This window comes from Lutra lutra, chromosome 5 (assembly GCF_902655055.1).
Source record: "Lutra lutra chromosome 5, mLutLut1.2, whole genome shotgun sequence".
NCBI classification, from domain to species: Eukaryota; Metazoa; Chordata; class Mammalia; order Carnivora; family Mustelidae; genus Lutra; species Lutra lutra.
Genome location: NC_062282.1, coordinates 2022333 through 2034638, shown reverse-complemented (window position 1 = coordinate 2034638; position 12306 = coordinate 2022333).

Below are 12306 nucleotides of genomic sequence, written 5' to 3'. Positions count from 1 at the left end.
CCATCGGTCTAAGCGACCACAGATTTTTTCCAACTGTGTGACTGTGGGCACCTGTCTCCACCTTCCCGAGGACGGGACCGTTCCACATGCGCATCTGCCCAACTTCGCTGCGCTGGGACCCCTCCCCCACTGGCTCTCCCTGGCAGGGGCTTACGAGGTCTCCTGCTAAGTCTCCGCTCACACTCCGGCTCTTGTAAGGTCTTTCCCTCTCTCTGGCAGGTGGTTGGACTTGCCGCCCTCTGCTTACGGCTCCTGGCACCGACTCTCTGTGACCTGGCGCCTGTGAGTGTGTTGGCTCTCCTGGCCCTGGGTCCCCGCAGCCAGTGTGCGCGGGCTGGGCCCCTCTCTGCCCTGTCTTGCACGCCCCCCTCAGGGCTCAGAAACAGGACCACAGCTGCTCCCGTAGCCAAACCGTCAACGGGAAGCCCCTTCCATTCAACTCTCCATGTCACAGTTTGATGATTGTTAAAACCTGGAAAAAATGCTTTCTCAGTGTATCTCCTAGGGTTATTGAAATATTTCAATATTTAAATGAGAGAATTTACACAGAAGTGTTTTATGAACGTGAAAGCCCTAAACTAGCGTGAAAGAATACTAATAAACACACCCGGAAGCAGAACGCTGAGTCATTTCACCATTATTTTGCTGTCTTTATTGGCCTTGTTTTCCTGTGGGGCTAACTTCTGGGTGGCTCGGGGGTCTCAATGACCCCAGGACCCTCTCCTCCACGTCTGACCGAGCTGCTGGTCTTGGCTCCACCTCATCCGCCCCGATGCTCCTCAGAACAAAGTCTTCTGCTCTCTTCGCTCACTCTCTGAACTTGGAGCAACCAGCCCCTTGCCAGTGCCTTCAGTCCACAGCGACCCCCAATGCTCGAGGTGGCCGTTCCTCTGGAGGGCATCTTCTAGCCTTATTCCCCAGGTCAAGAACCATGGATCAGCTCCACAGCTGACTTTTTCTGGACAGAAATATAATTGGCGATGTTACTTACACAGTTTTCAGTGCATTACCCACTTTTGGTGAACCTGCTCTGCTGCCTTCTCTTGGCCTAGAACGGTCCCCATCGGTCTCCTCCTCCTCCAGCTGTGGCCTCTGATATCACTAGGCTTTTCCGAGCACAGCAAGGTGGCCCTTCCTTCATGCCCACAGCACTGGGCACCCTCGCACTGAGTGCCCTCCTTTCTTCTCTGCCCTGTCCTATGTTCTTTAGGACAAATGGTGAACATGTGGTCATCGTTCCATGGGAGGCTGGTGAACAAGTGTTGCCGGAACGTAACCGGGGCAATGCGACTGAGTGCTGGCCCAGCTCCCCTCACCCTGATGCTTCCTCCCCTGCAGCGCGGGAAGGGTGCTTCCCCCGAGGCCGGGAGAGGTGACTCAGCATCCCAGGAACCGGCAAATCTCTTGGGACGTGCCTGTTCTGGCTTCTAGGAGCCACTCCAACGTGACGTCCTCACATCAGAGTCCCCTTGGGAACATCCAAGCGAACAAACTGCTGGAGGGCAAGGGGCAGCTGTGTCCCCCTGCTCCGGCACAAGGAACAGAAGCCAGGGCCACCGTCACCCTCGCCAATGCTGCTGTTAGGTCAGTGAGGGCTGGCGGGCACTCCCCAGACTGTCGGCTCCACACAGGATGCCCGTTTTCACATGAACAAGTCGGAATGCAGGACGAAGTGCTTCCGGCCTCCCCGCGGTTCTCCGTGTGGGAGGACCCCCAGCAGCGGCCACGGGAGCTGGTGAGCCCCCGCGCGGCTCTCTGCAGGGAAGTCTTCCCGGGACCGTATTTCTGTCCTTCACGTTGAAATCCTCCTGTTTGAAAGCTCCTCACTCTCGCATCCACCGGTGTCGGCCCTCGAGCTGGCACCTGCGTCCAGCCTAGTGGTTCCTGTTTCCTGTGTTGAAATCCCACGGTTGCCCACGGAGGAGAGGAGCTTGGCTGCACAGCCGCCAGACATTCAGAGCTGCGGAAGCACCGTGCAGATGGAAGGGCGGGTCCCGGACCAGCCGTCCAGCAGCCACGCGCGTGCTGCACACGCCGCCCCCGTGTTCGTCCGCAGCCCACGTCCTAGGGACTGAGCTCCCATGGCAGGAAATGCTATCAAAGCCGTCCGGCAAGCTTCTCCGCTGCTGCCCTACAGACAGCCTGAGCTTAGTTGTCATCTGTTCGAACTCTGCTCAAGCTTTCCTTATTTCCTAAAGCTGGGTTTTAGTACAGGACCCTTGGGTAGCAGAACAGTAACACTGCCGCAAACGTCTTCGCAGGACACAGAGCCGCTCGGATGCCAAGCGGGGCCGCGCCCTGCACTCCACTCGCCTCCAACACCACGCTGCTCAAAGAGAAGTCGTCAAAGCAGAGACTCAGTCCCATCCCAGCAGGACCTCCCATCCTTGGCCAGAGCATGCGGCCGCAGACCCAGGGTGCCTCTGCGGGAGGGGTGCAGGGCGGTGGAGGGCGGAGGCCATGCTCTCCCTCTGCCGGAGGCTAGCTGGGCTGGACGGGGAAGTACTGAGACAAATGTGCAGGGTCAGCCGCAGCGTGGCATGAGGCCAGGGAAGTGCACGAAGGTGTGCACGAAGGTGTGCACGGTGCCCGGGGGCCGCAAGGTGGGGGGCTTCCTACTCCCACGGGATCTGTGGGGAATCTGGATGAATATCATAAGCACTTTTAACAGTTATTTTGAAAAGATCAGATGTCGAACGCGAAAGGCTGAAATGACCCCCGACTCTTGTGAAGACGCGACAAGGCTGAGCGCGGCATCCGGCATTTCCGGCTGCAGGAAGTACCCTGAGCTGCGGAATGCGACCGGACAGGTTGATTCCAAAACAGGGTGTGGATTTCACACTGGCGGGGCTCTCCCCACTGTGTTTTGGAGAGCCTGACCTCCACACAAGACAGATTCTGAGTTTGTCAAGTTACACGGGTCACTGAGCTAGAGATGTGGGACCTGGGTCCCCGACCTCAAGGAAGACCGTGTTTGCTATTACATTGATATCAGCCCCTCCCATCCCCACCTAGAGTCCCCACAGTGGCCAGGGTGTGGGTTCCCCGTCCAGCGGCTCTCCATGAGCTGTGAGCCTGGCCCAGCTGCAGCTCCACAGAGCCTTGTCCCCTGGGGTCCAAGGTGGCAGCAGCTCCATGCCGCGGGGTCCCTGCGTGCCTGCGTGTGGCTGAGGACCACGCCCCACGGTCATCCCGCACTCTCCATGCTGAACTCTCAGCCACATTTCTCAAATGTTATTTTGATCCTTTTAGCAAATGTGCACTGGCTTGTGACAAGGGACCACAAGGACATGGTTACAGACGTCCTTCTGGCTTAAAGGTCAGAGGGCAGGGGTGTGGCCTTGGGAGGAGGCTCCCTGGCATCTGCTTAAGCTCTGAAGACCCCCTTCCTCTTTAGGCGGGACAGGGTGAGCGGCCTCAGGGCCGGAGGAACGGTAGAACCAGGGTGTGGGCTCCTTCTGCCAACCTGCGCACGGCTTGCAAGCCGGGGAGGAGGGGCCTACCTGACCCACCAGTCAAGCCACGGAGGTATTTACTAGGACGCAAGAAACGTCAGCCCGTGAACAAATGCCACCGGCACCCAGCCCTGCAGTTGGACGAATTTAGGACCGGCCCCCGGGAAGCTGAAAGGGGCCCCCCGGGGTCAGCACTGGGGCCTGGGCCTGGGGTGAGGAGCCACAGGTATCCGCTGCTGGTACAGCTACACCACAGACCCTGCTCCCACCCAGGCGCCCGGCCACCGCAGCCTCATGGGGGTGGAGGGGACACTGCACGGTCTGCCGTCAGCATTCCCTGTGCAAATCTGAAAGCGGCAGCAAGCACGTGTACTTCCATACACAGTGTACTGACCGACCCAGAGCTGTGAACGAGGGAAGAGCTCAGCAGGACCGGGCAGGTGAGTGTGCGCCAGGGACTGCGGAGGCTCCCCTTGCCTCCGTCCCGCCTCGGCGTCCAGGGGTCTCCTCGAGTTCTCAGCACACTGCACAAGAGCCTCTCACTAACAGGCGTTATTTAGCCCAGCCTATGAGAAGCTGAAAATCAATGGTTGTCCTGGTACCCTTTGCACCCTGATAGAGAAAGCGGGGGGCCAGGAAACACACGTGGTCGGGTCTGGTCTGAGCGCCACTGTTTGCACGTAAGTTAGAGCGAAAGACCTGTGTCAGTGCCACCTGCTCACGGCGTCGGGCCTCCGCTCCACGCCCAGTGGAGGAACACGAGGCTCCCCCGTCATGCCCCACGGCACAAGGGCGCTCCCGCAAGCTGACAGGGATGATGGACCATCTGGGAATTCTGGAGGCCAAGGCAAATTTAAGTGCAAAACTTGAGGTCTCAACTTCTAGGAAGAGAACAAGCCAAATGCATCTTAATGAAATTATTGGGACACATTTCTGAAATTTCAGCCGGACTCTCGATGACTGCTCGCAGACAGGAGGGAGCGTGGGGTGATGAAGGAGATCCCTGGATCTAGATTAATGGAAAAATGAATTCCAGACTTTCTCTGGATTTCAAAGCTCTAGCGGGAGGTCCGAGGCACTCCAGCTTCTCTTAAGCAACGTTAAGGCGTTTGATTGTCTCCACCATGATGTGAAAAGTGTCAGAGGTGTGAGCCTGGAAACCAGGGCTGGCCTGTTCCCTTCCTCCCAGGTGCCATGGGACCAACTCCACAGGACGCCCATGATCCCAGGGCTGAAAGGGGCAGCATAAAATACAAAACAAAACAAAACAAAACATAGAAACTGCAAAAAAATCAAAATGATATTTACAGCAGTTTTATGTTCACAGTAAAACTGAGCAGAAAGTACAGATTTCCACACCCAACCCCACAAATGCACCTTCTCCCCCTTGTCAACACCCCTGTCCACTGAAAAGTCTTTATTAAAAGCAGTGAAGCTACAAAGATTTATCACTCTCACCCAGAGCCCACAGCTTTCTTCAGGTCACTCTTGGGGCTGTGCATGTGACAGCTGCCTCACGGGTCCTCTGCGATGTCCCCATGCACCCTCCCCTCCCCCTAGCTCCTGCGACCCCCAGGCTCCCACACTCTCCGGCCCTCTGCCTCTTCCAGAATGCCACACACTGGCTGCAGGAATCAGGGCCCTCTAGAGAAGGAGGGTCAGTGGAACGTATACACGTAGCAAAGGTTTATTATTGGGAACTGGTTCGTGCCATTATGGGGACTGATGAGTCTGAAGCTCTACCATCAGTTGTGGGACACCCCAGAGTGCCAACGGAATAGTTGTGTCCAGATGATAGCAGGCCCAAGCCGGGTGCAGGAGATGTTTCTGTTTGAGTCCAGGGACTTGAAAACACCAATGCCCCAGGCCACGGTGGTCAGGCAGGAGGAATTCCCTCTTACTGGAAGCTTCTGTTCCATTCAGGCCTTCAACTAATTAGATGGGGCCCACCTGCATGGGGTGGCCAATTTGCTTTCTTTAGTTTTCTGATTCAAATGGTAAACTCATCCCAGAAACACCCTTGTGGACACATCCAGTATAATGCTCGGCCCTATGTCCGGGTGTCTGGTGTTTCAGCCAAGCTGACATGTGTCATCAAAGCTGGGACCCCAGGGGACACAGACTTCAGACTGGCTTCTTTGTCCTTTAACGTGCATTTAGTTTACCCCGTGTCTTTCCACGGCCGGAAAGTTTGTTTCTTTTTAGTGCTGAAAAGTACCCCATTGTCGGGGCGGACCCCAGTGTATTTACCCATCGCCCCCATCACCCCCATCGCCCCCATCAACTAACTCGGGTCCACACCGAGGTGCACAATGTCCAGCTGGTGTGGCTGGAGTGTGTTCAGCTTTGCCGGGAACCACCCACTGTCAACCAGAGCGAGCAGGGCTGTGTTCCCTCCAGTGGCCAGTCCCATCTCAGAAGACAACGTCTCAGGGAAGTGGTGGCATCCTTCCTCGGAGTCCTGGATTGGGATTTCTCCCAGCGTCTCCTCTATGGCTCTGACCCTCCGTAAAGAAGAGACGGCACGGCTCCCTCCCCAGCCCTACCCACCAGCAGCCAACAGGACCCAACAGGCTGTGTCCGGCGGCCCACGGACGCAGCTTGGAGGCCACTGAGAAAGCACTGGCCACCCCGGTTCTGCTGGGTGTTTCGCTCTGCAGGACGTGGGCCAAGGTTCTGTGTCCCTGCATTTTCCTTCTTCTGGAGAGAAAAATTTGGGCATGTGCATGCCGGAGAAATACAAAACCCTTTTCTTTTCCCCCCAAACATCACATGTGGAGTTGTCCCCAACCTAAAGGCCTGTGTCCTTCTCAGGACACCCACTGGATGGCGCCAAGACGGGCCCAGGGTGCCCTGTCACCTCCAGCAGGCACGGGGCTCGCTCTGCGGGGTGGGGGTGGGGGGAGACAGGTGTGGCTGACATGGGGGAGAATCTATTTCCCAATTCCCTGCCAGACACCGGCTCTGCGGGATAAGGACTCCTGTCTGATGTCAGCTGTTTGCTCTGCCGCTTCAGTTACGTTCTTCAGGGCTGGTGGTTCTCTCCGCTTGGAGCACCCCGACGGGAGCCCTGCCTCCCCCTTCAGAGAAGAGGCCCCGTGGCAGGGGCCAGGCGGGGTCGGAGATGAGGGGGCCCATCGCTCAGCATCGCCTCCCAGCTCTGGAGTGGAAATGTCTTCCAATGGGGGCCCGCGTGTCGGGACGGGGTGAGGAGCAGGACCCCGCTAAGGATCCCCGGGGGTGGACGGAGAACACCCCACACGCGTGCCCGTCACGTGCACGCACTGTCCTGCATGACGGGCCGGTGTTGCTTCTCCATGCGGGTCCAGCACAGGCTGAGGCTCACGCGACGTGGGAGAGCTCCACAGTGGCAGGGACAGAGACACTCGTCTACAGACGCTTGGAAGCGGCTTTTCCAGCCCTTTGTCTAGGACGGCCGAGGGACCGCTCGGGCTGGATTTGAAGGCTCTGTCGAACAGCCTTCAGACACTGTCACTTGACGTCCTCGCGATGGCGATCCTGCCACCCCATGCTGCGTCCCCCTTGGCAGCCATACTGAGCCGCAAGGAGGCTCTGAGTGGCTTGGGGTAGGGACACAGACACACTCAGCCCGTCTTCCAGTGCCCCGCAGTCGGAGGTATCGCGTGTCTCTGTCAGGTTCTCCAGAACAAACCTGGCCCTCGTTTGAGAGTTTTCCTCAGGAAGATGAAATGCATTTCTTGCATAACCAGCTAAGAGACTGAGTCAGGGAAGACCCGCTTTCGTGATTCAAACTACTTTGTGGTTGAGGAAATGGCTCTTCTCACGAACAGCCAAAGCGGGTCCCTCAGTGGCGACCCCAGGAGACACATCGGCCCGCACCTCCCAAAGTTTGTCCCCCGAAGTGGTCCCACAGACACCGGGTGCTCTGTGAGGGGAGCTCTCCCCTCAGATGACCCAGGACACATGGGTCCCAGAAACCCCACGGCGCGCATTGTGCCCGCACTCATGGGGAAGCCTGGAGCGTAATTCAAGGAAGCAAGCTTGACCTCCAATTTCTTTTCAATTTTTTCGTGGAAGACCTGAAAACGTGAACTGACTGAAGGAAGACACAGATGACAAGGTAGGCGGGAATGCGTCCAGAGCTCCCAGCGCTCAGTGTTTCCGTCTGCACCCAGGGTCACAGCGCCCATCATTCCACCCCATCGCCACCAGGGGCTGGAGGCTCAGCTCACATCTATCAGCAGAAAGCGGGCGACACAGGCCACAGGCCCCGACATCCTCCTGCGACACAACGTGGGGCGTTTGGGTCATTCTCTTTGACTCGCCTGTGGATCAAGCTTGCCACTTGCATTTCCCCGTGTTGCCAGGAGTCTGCACCACACTGCATGTGCCCGAAACGACGGAAGGTGGGCCCGACAGCAGACACAATCACAAACACTCTGGGAGAAGAACTGATTCAAGGGACCGTCCACAAGAGAAGGGACAGACAGACCGGCCACCCACACTGCAAACCCCTATTCGGAAGAACAAGAGCGATGCTGTGCCGCAGGGGCCGGCTGGACGTGGAGGGGACGCTCCATCGGCTCCCAGCTTGGAGCTTGGAGCAGGTGCTGGCGAGCCCCAGTGACGAGGTCAGGTTGTGTGTGCTTCTGGGGTGGCGAGATGCATGGGCGGAACAAGACCCCTTCCCTCTGTCCGCCCACAGGTGTATCCTGGGTGATGCTGGGGTCCCACATGGAGACGGGGGCTCGACCCCCTACACGACACATCGCCAGCCCCCCGCCCCATCCCTGTCTACCCCACAAGCCATCTGGGGGTGGAAACAGTGAATGGAATGTTCCAGTAAAGATCGGCTCAGCCCTGGAATGGGTGTTGTCCCAGCTGCTCACCTGGGGGCCCCGGAAGCCTCTAGGGAGCCACGGTGCACAGGTGGGTGGGGACCTGTTTTCACAGTCATTTGCTACAGCCCCTACTTTTCACAGTATTTAGGGCTTCTCACTGTCGCAGGACCCAAACCGAAGAATGCGGAGAGCAGACACCACTGGTGCTGGCGTGACCTGACCCTGGAACCGCAGGCGTGAGCGCCTCAGCCCAGGGGACACTGTCTGCAGCCACCGGATACACGGGGGGAGGGCGGACTGGAAGTGCTCGGTGAGGCCGCTGGGGGTACCCTGGCTCCCTGGGCACACAGGCTGCGGCCCCAGGAGCTCTGTCCCGGCTCCACGGCAGCAGCTTTTACAACACCTCTGGAATAAATCCGAATTCCCCTGTGCATTTTCTTCACTGGGGGATCTTGGGGAAACCTGACTTCCATTTCTACACTGTTTAATCTTTAAGTATCTTTGTAAAATCTCCCTTGTTCCTCATTCTGTCGGCCTGAATCAAGGGAAACATTCTATTCACAAGCCATTTGAGGCCGCGCCTGGCCCGACTGTGAGGACGGCCTGAGTCACCAGCACACAGCGGTGGGGCTTCTCCGAGGGGGCGGGTAGGCCGGGCCTCGTTCTGGGAAGCGAACGACCCTCCAGTCCCCGCAGAGTCACCGGAACTACCCACTCGGTGTGTGTGTTGCACCTGCGCGTGGTGCCGGCTCAGGGAGGCCGCGCTCCGACGGGGCGGCCGGGCACGGGCAGGGGCGCAGGTGAACCCGCTTGCGCTCCCCTGGCCCACCCCGCCGCGCCCCTCAGCCTCGACCCCAATCGGCCGGGCCCTCTGGCGGCTCCGGCTCTCGCACAGGCCTCTGAGGCGGGAGCTGACCCTGCGGAGCTTAAAGAGGAGTCCTTTGCTTTCGGAGTGTGGAAAATCCCCGCGGCCCCTGGTAATTTGCTCCTAGCGGTGGCCTAGCAGCTGTCTAAATTCACAAGGTCACCCCTCGCCCCACCTAAGCCCAACTTTTTAGGGGCCTTGGGGTCAGGTTTCAAATAAGTGCACATTCCTTCACTAACCCAAAGCAGCCCTCGGGACTCAGCACACTTTAAAGATGGATGTCGGTCACCTCACGCGCAGGAAACTTCAAAGGGCGGCGGCAGCCGAAGGCCCCGGCGCTCTCCGCCCTGCGGTTGTGCTCCCTGCTTGTCCAGCTCGCTGTCCGGAGGGGCCAAACGCCGCCCTGCCCTCCCTCACCTTTTGCTTGCACTTGTTAAAAGTAATTAGTGTTTGCGCCTATGTCTGAACTGTGATTTGTTTCCAGGACTGAGATGTTGATGCTCCTTCTGATGGCTCCATAAATCACACGTTATTAAGTTACCGCCCAGCACAGTGCTTTAAAGTGTTGGGAACTCCTGCTTTAATGGGGGGAGGGTGCTCATGGTGACACGGGCAAGCTTGGGGTTCAGGAGCCACACCAAACCTCACCCCCTTCTCCTCACACCTCCCTCTACCTGCCGGCTCTGCTTGGGGCATCACAGGGAGGCTCGGAATTTACGGGTACAAGTGGCAGTCAGGGATGTGCACATTCCCAAGCGGCACGACGTCTCCTGGAGGAAGCATCCTTGTCATGATTCCCATTTCACAGAGGAGGAAACTGAGCCAAGAGAAGCTGGGTGCCTTGCCACCCCTTCGCCCCCCCGGGAAGTGGTAGACATGGCCACGGACCCCAGTCTTCTGCCTGGAGCCAATGAGCGACTGCGTGTTGCCCTCTCCAGTTCAGGGACAAGCGAGGCTTTCCTCAGGGGCACGTCTGATACAGCTGCTCAGGGCAGTGGACGGCGCCCCCCATGCCCTTGGGATGCAGCCTGCTTGGATCTGGGTCCCTGGGGATGGTCCACTCCCCAGCCAGTTTCTTGCAGAGAACAACCACAGGGTAGCTCCAGCTGCACCGACAGACCGAGGGCTCAGAGATGGGCCAGGACCCAATCAGAACGTGTGGGTGGGAGGGGAAATTCACCCAGGTTCCTGCCGTGGGGCTTCCTGCTGCTGCCCAGACTTCGAGCCAGGGGTTGGAGATTCCTCACCATCTTCCAAAACCCCGGAGCTGAGGTAGGGGAGACGCAGAGCACACTGTGGCGGGAAAGCCGAGCCCCGAGTCTGGACAACACCCCTGGGAACATAACCACGTGCTCTGGAAGCCAGGCCTCCCGTGAGCTCATCAGCTCGTTTCTGCCTAAGCCAAATGGTTTAGGGTTTTGTCCGGTTGGCATGTTAATTCTCTCAGTAGCTTTGCAAAGACAGACATGAAAATCTACTGTGGGTTCAAACGTATCTTTATCGTATGACTAAGCCTGCGTTTATCCTGAGTATTAAGTATTTTTTTCTAGTGACTTGAGATCTTTTGTGTTTTGCCTCTGAAGAGTTCGCTGGTAACTTTGGAGAATCACATGTATGAACGAGGTCAGATCAAGAAAGTCATGTTAGGTCTTTCTGGAAATAGTTTGTTGAGTTGGTTATTGACTCCGACGGTAAGTGTTGTGGTTGTGTAAGCATTCATGTGTAATCGTGGATGAGTGTCGTCAGGTGGGCGGGTGTGGTCATCTGCGCATACGGTGCTGTTGCTGCCTAGACACCTCAAGGTCAGCACTTTGTGGTTCCGCAGAGAAATGCTTTTAGAACGGGGCCGGTAGAAGCCAGGAGACCAGCAGGGAGGCCATCCCAGGGCAGGAGACAGGGTCACAGCCAGGATTTGGGGCAGTGCTGCTGGAGACAGAGAGACGTGGACCCACAGACAGGCTTCATTTGCATGCACAGCTCTTGGCTCGTGCAAATGTTATTTGTAGATTATTTTCACAACTTGTTCCTACAGCTCGGTGACACATTCACGCAGAAACCTCTGCCTTATCCTGCACGCCAGACATGAGGTTTATTTAAAATTACCGTTGCATAAATGCCAGCCATTCTTTTCAAACACGGAGAGAAGTATGGACTCTCAGAGTTAAAATCTGTCTAACGAAAAAGGATTTAAACCGTATTTAAATAAGCCTGCCCATATGCATAATTAGAATTCTGGTATGATTTTGAGTGTTATTACTAAAAACAACATCACTAATCCGCTGCCCTCCTCTGCAGTTTCGATATGCTCTGTATCGCCCAAGGAAGAATGGAGGGGTGGGTGAAGTCATTCTCAGTAACTCAATCCCTCTCAACGGTTTATACTGAAGTGGCTGGGTCTCTTTTCAGGGATTTACCTTAATGATATCATTCCTGAGGAGTCTGGTTTAGATCAAACCAGGTTAAAGATCATGACTGTCAAAAGATGATGTCATTAGATCTCATTACTAATAAAGTAAGGGTCATCATGAGTACAGAAGCCGTTTGGAATTCAGTCTCTGTTTACCTTAAAACCTGCTCCAAAATGTAAAACCCCAAGTGATACACAGACAGTGAGAACCGACAGAAACATTCAAGACCTCTGGCATTATGTTTATATAACCTGCTTTGCAAGGATTTATCATTTTCTCTATGTTTTACATCACCAACTTAAACAATTCAGAACCAGCTTTATTTCTTTACTAATGTATTCAGTAATAACTTACCTTTTGCTGCGTAAGACACTCCATCTAAAAGGATGTAAAACAAATTTGGAGCTGATAACATGAAAGCATGCTGGTCTTTCATCACCGATTGGTAATTTTGAAGAGCCAGACTTCTTTGTTACACATGGTTTTGTCACAAGCAGCATGAAGTGAGATTTTCTTGGAGCTGCCTGTCTCTACATCAAAATCAGTTTCTAATGGAAGCCAAGATGGAAATCAAGGTTCCAGACTTTCCACAGGGCCCGATATAGTGGCTGAATGATGGGAATCCCAGAGACCCCACATCCGAATCCCCAAACCTGTGAGTATCACCTTCTATGGCTAAAGGTGTGATTCAGGTAAGGATTTTGAGATGAGGAGCTTGTCCTGGAATATCTGGTTGGGTCATCAATGGGGTCACA